Source organism: Sinohyriopsis cumingii, chromosome 6, assembly GCF_028554795.1.
Source record: "Sinohyriopsis cumingii isolate HCF-2022 chromosome 6, ASM2855479v2, whole genome shotgun sequence".
In the NCBI taxonomy this organism is placed as follows: Eukaryota; Metazoa; Mollusca; class Bivalvia; order Unionida; family Unionidae; genus Sinohyriopsis; species Sinohyriopsis cumingii.
The window spans coordinates 79,717,275-79,728,748 of record NC_142966.1 but is presented as its reverse complement, the minus strand read 5'-3'; the positions used below and the strand labels follow the sequence as shown (position 1 = coordinate 79,728,748).

Sequence of the window (11,474 nt, the reverse complement as noted above, 5' to 3'; positions counted from 1 at the left end):
ACTGAATCGTAGCAGTACCGCTTTCCATTTATTGGCTGATGCTGACGATTACAAAACCAAAATCCAAGAAGCCAGACTCTACGTACGACGCGTGGAAGTGTTACCCAAAGTGGGAAACGACATTAGTCAGACGTTGAGCAGAACGACCGCCAAGTATCCGATCCGACGTGTGGAAGTGAAAACTTTCACTATTCCTGCTGGACAGCGATCCATGATCGAAGATCAACTGTTCCAAGGACAGCTACCCAAACGTTTAATCGTTGGTATGGTCGAGAATGAAGTCTTCAACGGAGCTATCGCTAAAAATCCTTTCTACTTTCAACACTTTGGCGTCTCCAAGATCGAAGTCAGTCGCAATGGCAAAACCTTGTGTACCCGACCTTTCGAACCTGACTTTGAGAAGAAGAATTACTTGAGATCGTACTTGTCCCTGTACGAAGCCACCGGACAGTTAGGAACCAACACCAGTCACGGTATTACGTACGAGGATTACGCAGGAGGCTACGCTTTGTGGGCTTTTGATTTCACTCCAGACCAAGGCAGCGACGAGGGACATTTTCACCCTATAAAGTCCGGCCAGATTCGTGTGGAAATTCACTTTGCAAAACGAGACCCTGATAAAACGGTGAACGTCATCCTGTATGCAGAATTCGATAATACCATAGAAATCAACAGTTTGAGAGAAGTTATTCTAGATTATTAGAAACCATAGAAGACTGTTATCCCTCTTTACCTAGTGGAGAAACCTTGGAGATGGAATGTGAGGAGACCGTGGAAAAAGAAGAAGTTATCATGATGAAGTCAAGATGGCTAGAACAAGAAGCCCATTTAGTCTCCTGTTTTGCCAAACACTTGGTCGAAAAAATGACGGAATAGATCAAGAAAGATTGCTATGGATGTCAAAACGATCATCCCAGTCAAATTGAACACTATAAATGCCTGAAGCTGAGTCAAGAAGAAAAATTGGACGAGTGTCTGGACGAAGCTTGGAGTCTCATCTCGGACGAAGTCGTGTTGCATCAGTGGTATAAACACTTGCGTGAACATTCTTGTCCACCATTAACCACTCAAGAGATCCATCGTATCGAAGCTTCCCTGAATCAGAGTGAGGAGACGAAACGAAGAAACGGTTATTTGTCAGACATTTTCAAGCAAAAAGTCAGGATCGAATTGATCACTTATTATTACCTGTGAAGAAGAAAAAAACATGGATACCTGGGAACTTTATTACCTTTTGAACCACAGTTCGTATACGGCTTCTTGGAATCCTGTCGTCTGTGTTAAAGATGAACTCCCTCATCGCAAACCTCAAGACCATCTAGCTTATGTGATCAACACGGACGACAGTCATCTCCCAGGAACCCACTGGGTAGCCGTCTACTTTCCTCAAGAAGGATGTGTGGAATATTTCGATTCGTACGGATTGCCACCTTTGGAAGACGATATCATTGAATTTCTGAGAAGAAATGCTCAGACCACCCGATTCAATAATGTGAAATTACAAGGCACAGATTCCTTGGTGTGTGGACAATATTGTGTGTATTTTCTGCATCATCGCAGCCTGGGCTATTCCTTAGAACATTTAGTGACTCATTTTGATCCTCGTTCTTCTTCAAGAAACGATGTGAAAGTAGATAGATGGTTTTGTGACCATTATGCTTATCTTTTGTCTCAAGCTAGGAAACGTAGTGTCCATCAATGGCCTAATGACTTCCAACAGTGGAAATCACAATTTCATTCACAACGTTGTCAACCCTGTTTAAAGTAGAGTGTGAATTGAAAAAAATGTTTGAGATTTGAAAAAATCGTTTGATGTTATATTGTTGGATTATTGTTAAAAATGTTATAGTTGTTGGTTAGTGTTAAGTGATTTTTGAATAAAAAATGTTGTGTTTTGAAAAAAATGCCTTTGTCTTTTGTTTGGCTATAAGAATGTTGATTCATGCTCTTTGACTTCTTACTATCCCTCTCATGACACTCATTGAACGTTCCGGCTCGAAAACCGTAGAGGGATGTTTTCCTTCACGTCCGCGCTTTGACTTTAAAAACCGGGGAAGTTTCCAGTCTAACCATCCACTGTCGACTCATCCTCCTACGAAGATGTGCTCCAAACTAGCTAAGCTAAACGAAGCCTACGTGAATTTGTATAGGGTCAGACACAGTCTGATACCAAAAGCTGAAGAGATAGAGAATGTGAGAATGCTAAAAGTCACTGAAGACCTGATAGAAGAGTTCTTCAGAGAAGAAGTGAACAGGGAGAAAGAAGAATGGACAGAGAAGTACAGACTTCAGAGACAGCAGCAACAGCAACAGTAACAACAGCAGCAGCATCAGCAGCAGGAACCTGAACCTTACAGAGGCTTTGTCGATTGTCGTATCGACACCAAAGAGTTCTTCTTCTCTTTCCGAAGAAGCAGATCTATCGTCAGAAAGTCTATCCTCAGAGGACGTCGCATTCTTAGAAACTAAAAGATTGTCATAGCAAACATAAAAACAGCCCTTTTCAGGGCTACCCAAAACTCTAGAAAAGAAATAACAATCGATTTGCCAATGTGTGTATGTGGAGTAGTGTGAATATAAACACTGACTCTTTTTTATAGTGTGAAGGTATGTGTTTGTGTATAGGATTGTGTGTTTGTAAGTGCTCACGTACGTTTGTGTGGATAGTAGATTAAGATCATGTTGTTGTTTTTTTATTTGCTGTTTGACGTGTGGGGAGAGTAGATTTGGGGTTTGATTGGATTGCTTTGCGTATGTGAATAGTATATTATTAGTTTAATAAATGTTTTAGAATAGTGATGGGCAGTATAAAAAAGTGAGTGAGTGTTTCTTTTAGGTCCGCGCGTTTGTTCGGTTATGATCTAGGTAAGATCAATTTTGTTTTAGGGGGATGTTTTCCATCACGTCCGCGCTTTTAGTATAAATTGAAACTCGTTCGGCAGTCTAGCTACCCTTGTTGATTGATCAAGAGAATGAACACCAGACTAGCAAAACTGCTTGAACTTCATGTACACCTGGAATATGCCAGGCGTATAGTGAATGAGCTGGCTGCAGAGGCCCTAGTAGAAGAGGGAAGGATGAAAGAGGAGGAGAGAAGAAACAAAGAAGAGGAGAGAGGAAATTTCAGAATCCCAGAGACAGAAAATTGGGATTCTGAAGCCACTTATCCCGCCTCTGCTCTTTCCCCCAAAAAAGTGAAAAGAGACTGGGGAAGAAGATGTGTGTGTGGTGCCAGGCCAGGAAGGTGCCAGCATTAACCAGGTGTCCTGGAGTTCAAAAACAAACAGCCCTTTTCAGGGCTACCCAAACCTTTAGAAAAGAAATAGTAATCAATTTGCCAAAGTGTGTGTATGTAGAGTAGTGTGAATATAAACACTGACTCTTTTTATCTGTGTGAGTGTGTGTTTTTTATGTGTGTGTTTGTAAGAGCTCAAGTAAGTTTGTGTGGTTAGTAGATTATTGGGTTTAATTATAATGCTTTGCGTGTGTGGATAGTAGATTAGGGGTTTGTTAATTGCTGCTTCAGTTATGTGGATAGTATATTATATGAAATGAGAAAAGTAGGGGGATGTTTTCCTTCACGTCCGCGCGTTTTAAGTGATGATCTAGGTAATATCAATTTTGTTTTAGGGGGATGTTTTCCATCACGTCCGCGCTTTCACTATAAGAACCCACAGTATTCGTCGATCAAACCATTCTACAAAGAATAAAAAAGAAGATGGCTTCGAAGCAGCTTAATAAAATGAAAACATTGCAAGACGTCCTGGACAATTTGGGTATGATGGAGCAAATGTTAGTGAGGTTAAACGAGGATCACTATTCTTATAGCCCCCATCGAGTGAAGATGGAGATTAACAACTTAAGAAAAGTAAAGGAAATGATAAGTGCTGTGATGAAAGAAATAAAGGAGGAGAAGGAGGATGAAGAGGAAAGGATAAGGATAAGAGCATGGAATGAAAAAATTGAAAAAGAAGAAGAAAATGAGAAGAGGAAGAAAGAAGAGGAGGAGAAGAAGAAAGAAGAGATAAAAAGGAAGAAAAGAAAGAAAAGAAGAGAAAGAGTGTTGGAGAGAAAATAAGAAGTTGGTGGAGAAATAGAAGAAATTAGAAGCAGAAGAAACCCAAAGGCCCTTTTCAGGGCCACCCACATTTCTCGAAAAGAGATTGACTTTCCATTGCCTACCCCTTTTTTATCTTTTTTTATTTTTTTAATTTTTAAAAATCCCATGTTTCAATTGCCTTTGTCCCTAGAATGGATATTTTTTTTCTCCCATTGTTCAAATGCCTTTGTCCCTAGAATGGATATTTCCTTTCTCCCATGTTAAATTCCCTTGTCCCCAGAGTGGATACCTTTCTTTTCCCATGTTAAATTTATATAGTCCCCAGAGTGGATATTGCTTCCCATGTTAAATTTACGTAGTCCCCAGAGTGGATATTACCTTTTTAACATGGAACTCCCCTAGTCCCTAGACCGTCCCACCTTACTACTAATATTTAATGTTTCAATTCAATGTATTTTACCTACCCCTCCTTCTATCTATACTCTCTTAATTCTAAATATTTCAAAATACTAATACTAATAATAATAATAATAATAATAATAATAATAATAATAATAATAATAATGAGGACTTTGTATAGCACCTAATCTTCAGAAGCTCTAAGCGCTGTACAACTTTAGACAACACCTATAAGATAAGAAACATAATAATATTATTACAAAAACAAACAACATGAAATTAGACAAACATTTTTTTTAAAAATAAAAAACATGCTGAGAATATTTCAGGTAGGAAACATTATTAGGTCTATAAGTTTGTTCTTGCTGTCGATATAAGTGAGTTTTGAGAGCCCTCTTGAATGTGATCACCGTGCCTTTGTGTCTAAGTTCAGTGGGCAATTCATTCCACGTTGCTTGGCCCTGGTACGCAATAGAACGCTGTCCATATGACTTTGTTTTCATACTTGGAATAATGAGTATACGTTTGTCAGAAGAGGAACGTAAGTATCTTGCTGGTGTGTACACATGAGTGAGGTCAGATAGGTATGTTGGACTAGAGTCCGACAGTGAAATGTAGCACAGAGAACAAATTTTGTGTTTGATTCTGGATCGAATGGATAGCCAGTGTAGGGTACAGAGCAGCGGGGAGGTGTGCTCTGATCGTGGTACTCTAAGTATGATCCGAGCAGCTGTGCTTTGAAGTTTCTGGAGTAGATATTGAGATGAACCAGACGGAATTGAGTTACAATAGTCCAGTCTTGAAAGTACTAATGAACACATAAGTGTTTTAGTGGTATCTGTGAAAGATATTTACGAACTGAGCTGATGAAAACCATAATATATTTATCTATGTATATACACATGCATATATATATATAGATATATATATATATATATATATATATATATATATATATATATATATATATATATATATATGCATTCTAACCCTTCCTTTCCTTCTCGCGTACATATTTATCTTCATTTATTATTTACTCACATCTTTTTGCTAACTTTAATTATGGGCATATGATTTTATGGCATAAACAAAATAAAAATTAACTGTCAAACGAATGGAACGCAATTTCCTTAACTTCCCCTTTTATTGTGCCTAATATTTAAACTGTTGTTGTGATATATTGTAATCTAATGAGTCAAGCGCAGATTTCTCAAAGGCAACTTCATTTCCAGTGAATTTGCATTAGGCAAACTGACTTGTGACATTTGTGTTGCTTTGGTGTCAACCTACATTTTTAGAAATCATATTTGTTATTTTAATAGATGAATTGACAATTTAGTTATGTTTTATATTAGTATGTTTTTATTTTGCACTATCTAGACTTGATGCATATTTTCGCTATAATGCTATTTCACATTTACCAACTAGATGTTAATTTTTTATTGTGTCAATAAAAGAGGCTTCAGAGTTGCAAAACAGTGCCTGAGGTTTTGTTTTTGGCAAAATAACAAACTATATATTTAATAAGATTTGAACATTTAAGCTTGTGCATCTGTCTGTATATAGTTTTAGCTGCAGATAAATTAGTTCCTAAGCTTTTAAATAAATATCTTCTCATGTTTTTGCAGGACAGGTGCGATAAAAAAAATTCAGGTTCTCAGGTTGATGGTAGACTTTTATTGCATGTAATTAGTCCACAGAATGACGTCATCAAAATAATGGTAAATTAAGAGTAGTCCTCATAATGTTTAAAGATGTATGTGGCAAAAATGAAGTGATACAGATATTGCCTGGTTTACAGTTAAGCTTACTTTCAAATTTTAAACATACTTTCAGTCATTGTTATGGTCTTCGAAATGTAGTCATATGTCAAAGTCCTCATAAGTATATGAATACACGTGTGTGTGTGTGTGTGTGTGTGTGTGTGTGTTTGAAGAAATGCACTACAGTAATATCATCCGAATGTTATTTAATTTCACACATGATGGGTTGTCTCATAACATAACAGAACATTAAACTTCATTTTTTAGACTTTGTGAGCTACACTTGCCACCTTATGTTTCTGTTAGTTATGGCAACAATTAATCGATAAACTGGCAATAATGTTCAGGCACGTGAAACAATCAAATGCTAAGTATTATATACGCCGCTCAGTTTCTGTTTACAATTGTCCGAATACCGCTGACGCCACTCACAAAAATAGAGCCATGTTTATGTGTTTGTGTGTGTTAATACCAATGGTGACATGTACATCATGTTGTACGTTTCTCACATGTCGTTAGTAGTACCTGTTTTTACCTTCATTACTTCTCCCGTGCGTGCCTTGTACATTATCGCCATTACGACACAGTGTCTCTTTCCACGATTGCATGTCTGCGCTGGTTCGAGTCTCAGGTTCGGCCAATGTGGATATGTGATGAAGCTTGCCAGTAGCTTCTCGTGGGTCGGTGGTTCTATCCGGGGTTTTCCCTGGTTCTTTCTCCACCATTGATACTGGCCGCCGTGTATTGCCTATCTTGTGCTGAAAAATTGCGTTAAACCCTACAACAATAACAACAACAACAAATCTGATTGTATGACACCCTTAAGTAATTACTTTTTCCTTCACATTATAAGAATAATTGCACGACATCATGACGTAATTACTCTTTTAGGAATAATTGCACGACATCCTCAAGTAATTACTCTTGCATTCACCTTTATAGGAACAATTGCACGACACCCTGAAGTAATTGCTCTTGTATTCACCTTTATAGGAAGCTGCTGTTGTTCAGTTGGTAGAGCGTTGGATTCCCAAGGACAGAAGGTTCGATCCCAGACCAGATCAGTCTGAATCGACGGCTTCTAGGTGTTCTTAGGAAAGACACTTATCTCCCATTTCCTAAGCATGATGTAAGCGATTAATCCCTTTCAAGTACCATTAAAACTGCAACAAAACCATTAAAATAAATAACTTTTATAATCAAAAGTATTTTCTCTCCTTTTTATTCTTTTTGTTCTTGTTCTTCTACTTCTTCATCTTTTATTATTATTATTATTATTATTATTATTATTAATTTATTATTATTATTATTTATTATTATTATCATTATTATTATTATTATTAATGTATTATTATTACTATTATTATTATTATTATTATTATTAAAAAGCGGAAATTATTAGCCAGCGTAGCATCAAAAGAGTAGTACTCATCATTCAGAAGACATTGCCTTTCACTCCCTTCATCTATGTTAGATGGTGGTTTGATCTAACTAAATACCATACTGCACTGCAGAGCCCGAACTGAACACTAGTTTAAATTATATATGAAGGAGCTTTTTAAAAAAAAAAAAGTCAAATCAATTTTGCCCTAAATATATGTTGTTATTAAGAGTATTCTTGTGTTGTTTCTAGCGCAAGATTAGCCACTCCGATATAAAAACAAAATAAGATGAAAACAAGGGAACAAACAAAAACAAATAAAATACACATAACTTCAAAACTAGGAATATCAAACTCTGATGTAGGCGTGCTTGGAAACACTATATCAGTTATGAAAAACAAACTAGCTGCTTGAGAAGGTTTAAAAAAATGTAAAAAAAAAAAAAAAAGACCCCAATTATTGGATTAATAACTTGCGGGCTTTACAATTACTTCTAGAGAATGTGAATTGAGTATGCAATAATTTAACTCAATCCTTATTTCATCACTATTTTCTTAATATACACCAATAAATGACTGTTTGAACTATTGAAAGATATATCAGACCTTTGGGAATTATTTTCATAGTTTCTTGGAAGCTTTGTTGCTAACGTGAACTATATTGTAAAATCTCCGAACATAAACTAGCTAACACGTTACATTAGCTACGCTGGGAATATAGTCAAATGATTTCTGGACTTTTTATTTCTCTCACTCATTAAATCCAGAGAATTGCCGCTTCTTCAAAATGAAAAAAAAAATCTAAACAACAACATCAGCAGTTCATGGTACAGCGGGAAAACATATTTCAGGATAATGCTATATATTGTTTTATAGAAAGCTAATATATATTTTATGAGTGGACATCAAAATATGCACGAAACAGCATCTGAGGAAATAGTGAATGTCCACGGGCATCCACTACAGAATTAATATGACCTTTCCTACACCAAGTAAATTGCGATTAATTTCATGTTTAACGAGACAGTTCAAAATGGAAAAATATATTAAACGTATTGAATTAGGCCATTTTATTTGTCACCACGAATACGTTTCACATAATATGTTCACTGATGGAAAGGAAATCGACAAAGTTGATAGGAATGTTGATATGGTCATGCGCAAATCGTGCATTGTAATATTTTCGTTTAGACAAGATACATTATTGTTTTTAATATCAGAAATACTACTACTACTATTATTATTATTATTATTTGTGGGGGTGTGGTGGTTGTCTAGGGGTGGGGTTCTTCTTATAGACTTTAACGAATTATGAGAAGTTCCCCTGGTCCTTATTCAGAAGGTTAATTCTGGACACTATATTATTTATTGACTAAATATATTTATGGCTACGAGCCCCCAGTCAGCAATGCCGACAGTTAAATTAAAAGAAATACAAAGATGAAATTTAAACAATAACAATTTAATAAATGAAATTTAAAAGAATTTAAAGTAATCAATGTCTCTCTTTCACCCAATGATCCCTTTGATCATCATTTGAGTTCACAGTGTGAGGAGATTTTTCCCTTCTTGAGTGCTACTCATCTAATCTCTCCTTTCGTGATCTCCACTTCCGCTTCCTCTTCTATAATCCTTGTTCCTTGCCGTTATCTTGACTTCCGGTTCCTCTTCTAGTATCCGGAACCCTTGACGATATCCCTTGAGGTCACCCGAAATTCACTCGGTATCTCTCACCGTCACCCGAAATTCTCTGAACTTCTCTCGTCCCCCGAAATTCTCTGAAATTCTTTCGTCCCCCGAAAGCTTCCTGTTGAAAGGTATAATGCATTAGCATAGGGTTATAAAAATCTTCCCTCACACTACGTCACTGAACTGAACCATCAGTTTAAGGCGGGACATTTGGGTCGCGCATGCGCACACATCGAAATTCCCATACACTTCCGCCGCTTACAAAAATGGCGCCATAACACAATCACACAAAGGATTCAAATATCTACATACTGAGCCCTATCAGTATATACATACAAAATATTTCAAATATGATTGTACTAAAATATTACTACGATTAGTAATATGACTATCTATATATTTATATATATTTCCTACACGAGCGTACCAAATCCACAGTATTCACATTCAAATGGTGATAAACGGCAATCCGTTGCTCAATGGCAAAATCTATCATTACGTAAACAAATTTCTTGTCTACCAAAATATAACTACGCAAAGAATTACAATATTAATTCTTATAGCGGCTAGCGAGCAATACAATTCTTCACAAATACAAATCGTCCTTTCAAAAGGGCGTAAACGTAATAATCCACGAAATAATATGCACACATATTACTAGCGAAAGAAGAGAACATTTTCGCCTCACAAATCAGGTGTACATGGTAACATTATGAATAATGAGGCAACGAATCAACATCGTAATCAATCGTAAACAAAAGTACTAGCTAAAGTCATGAAAAAAATGCAAAATATTAAGGTCATAATTAACTATTCATACTTCAATACAAGTAAAATGTATACATACGACAAATTCTCTTCAATTAACAGCAGTCGTATCAAGCAGAATCAACGTAACATCAAACTTACCTGATCGAAGCTATTTCATGAATTTCCTAAATTCCGCCAATTTTTACGAATGGCTAACGGAGTGTGTGTCACTGCGACTCTTAAACACCAACTGACGAATTTCAGGCTTGTACCAGTCTTATGCCAGTTTCTCGAATCAAGTCCCACCTACAACGCATCCCGATTGGATGGCGACGGACTCTGGTCATTTGATCGAACTGTCAATCATAAAAATGTCAGTCTGTGTGTCCCCATGTACTGTCCAGCCTACCATTGTCGGCTTCCGGCTCTTTGAAGTTGTCTACGTCACGTGTTCCCATGTACAAAGATTCCCGCCAGATTTCCACTCAAGAGCTCAAACAAAGACTGGGTTACGTAAGAGGATTAGCCAACTTAGGCACTTGGAAAAACAAAGCTTACCTGGCTCCACTTACAGACTTATAAATACATGTATAATACAAGGGGTTGGGGTAAAACATCACATTATTATTATTATTAATCTCCAGGGATTGGATTGAAGAGTAGTCATGCACATGCTTTGTATTTAAGTAGTCTTGAGTTCAATACCTTATATCAAAATAGGAAGAGTGTGCGCGCATGCATCAAAGAACGAAGTTTCTGGATTTTATCCAGCTAAAAGACTACCAAATACACTCCTTCGAGAACAAGATAAGTAAGTTGCAAGGAATACTTTTGCAATCATCGTAAATTAATAATAATAATAATAATAATAATAATAATAATGACACTAAAATGATAATAAAACCGGGATAATGATTTCGTTAGATATATATTTCAGATGTCTATTGTTTATGTCTACTAAACTATATTTAATGAAGTGGTATGATTTGTGAGATTTAAATAGTCAGTAATTCAATAAAACCCAGGTATAAAGCCCGAAGGAGCAAAAGGAAACTTTATCGCTGATGATCATTTGTGTAATATGGGCATATTCAGCGCGTAATCGTCACATCCTCAGGATCAGCGGTTATCCCCGGTGTTCATAACATCATAAAGTTTATGACGATATTATGAAGTCTGACTATTATTTGGTTAATAAATAATTTCACAAAATTCAGGATGAGATTGCTAATAATTCCTTTATATTTAAAGAAAACTGAGGAGAATCTCTTAGCATTAGATAATCTCGGCACGTGGGCAACACAAAGCTAGGAGCAGGGCAGGCGAGCAAACCTATTACGGACTCCAAGTAGGGGTTTGAACTCGAGCGTGGTTATGTGAAGTTGTTGGCGCAGTCCACTAGCACAAGCAAGTGGGCATATCTGCAGGTTTT

The 11,474-nt window shown here is 36.6% G+C and overlaps 1 long non-coding RNA gene across 1 annotated transcript; it reads right to left on the bottom strand.

The window, feature by feature from the left end:
- Nucleotides 1–9,049: 9,049 nt before the first annotated feature.
- LOC149797299 (uncharacterized) lies at nt 9,050–10,651 on the bottom strand. The gene is made up of 2 exons (XR_016421511.1): nt 10,202–10,651; nt 9,050–9,410 (listed from the first exon to the last, which is right to left on the bottom strand). It is a non-coding gene; the product is annotated as an uncharacterized LOC149797299 (long non-coding RNA).
- Nucleotides 10,652–11,474: the final 823 nt, after the last annotated feature.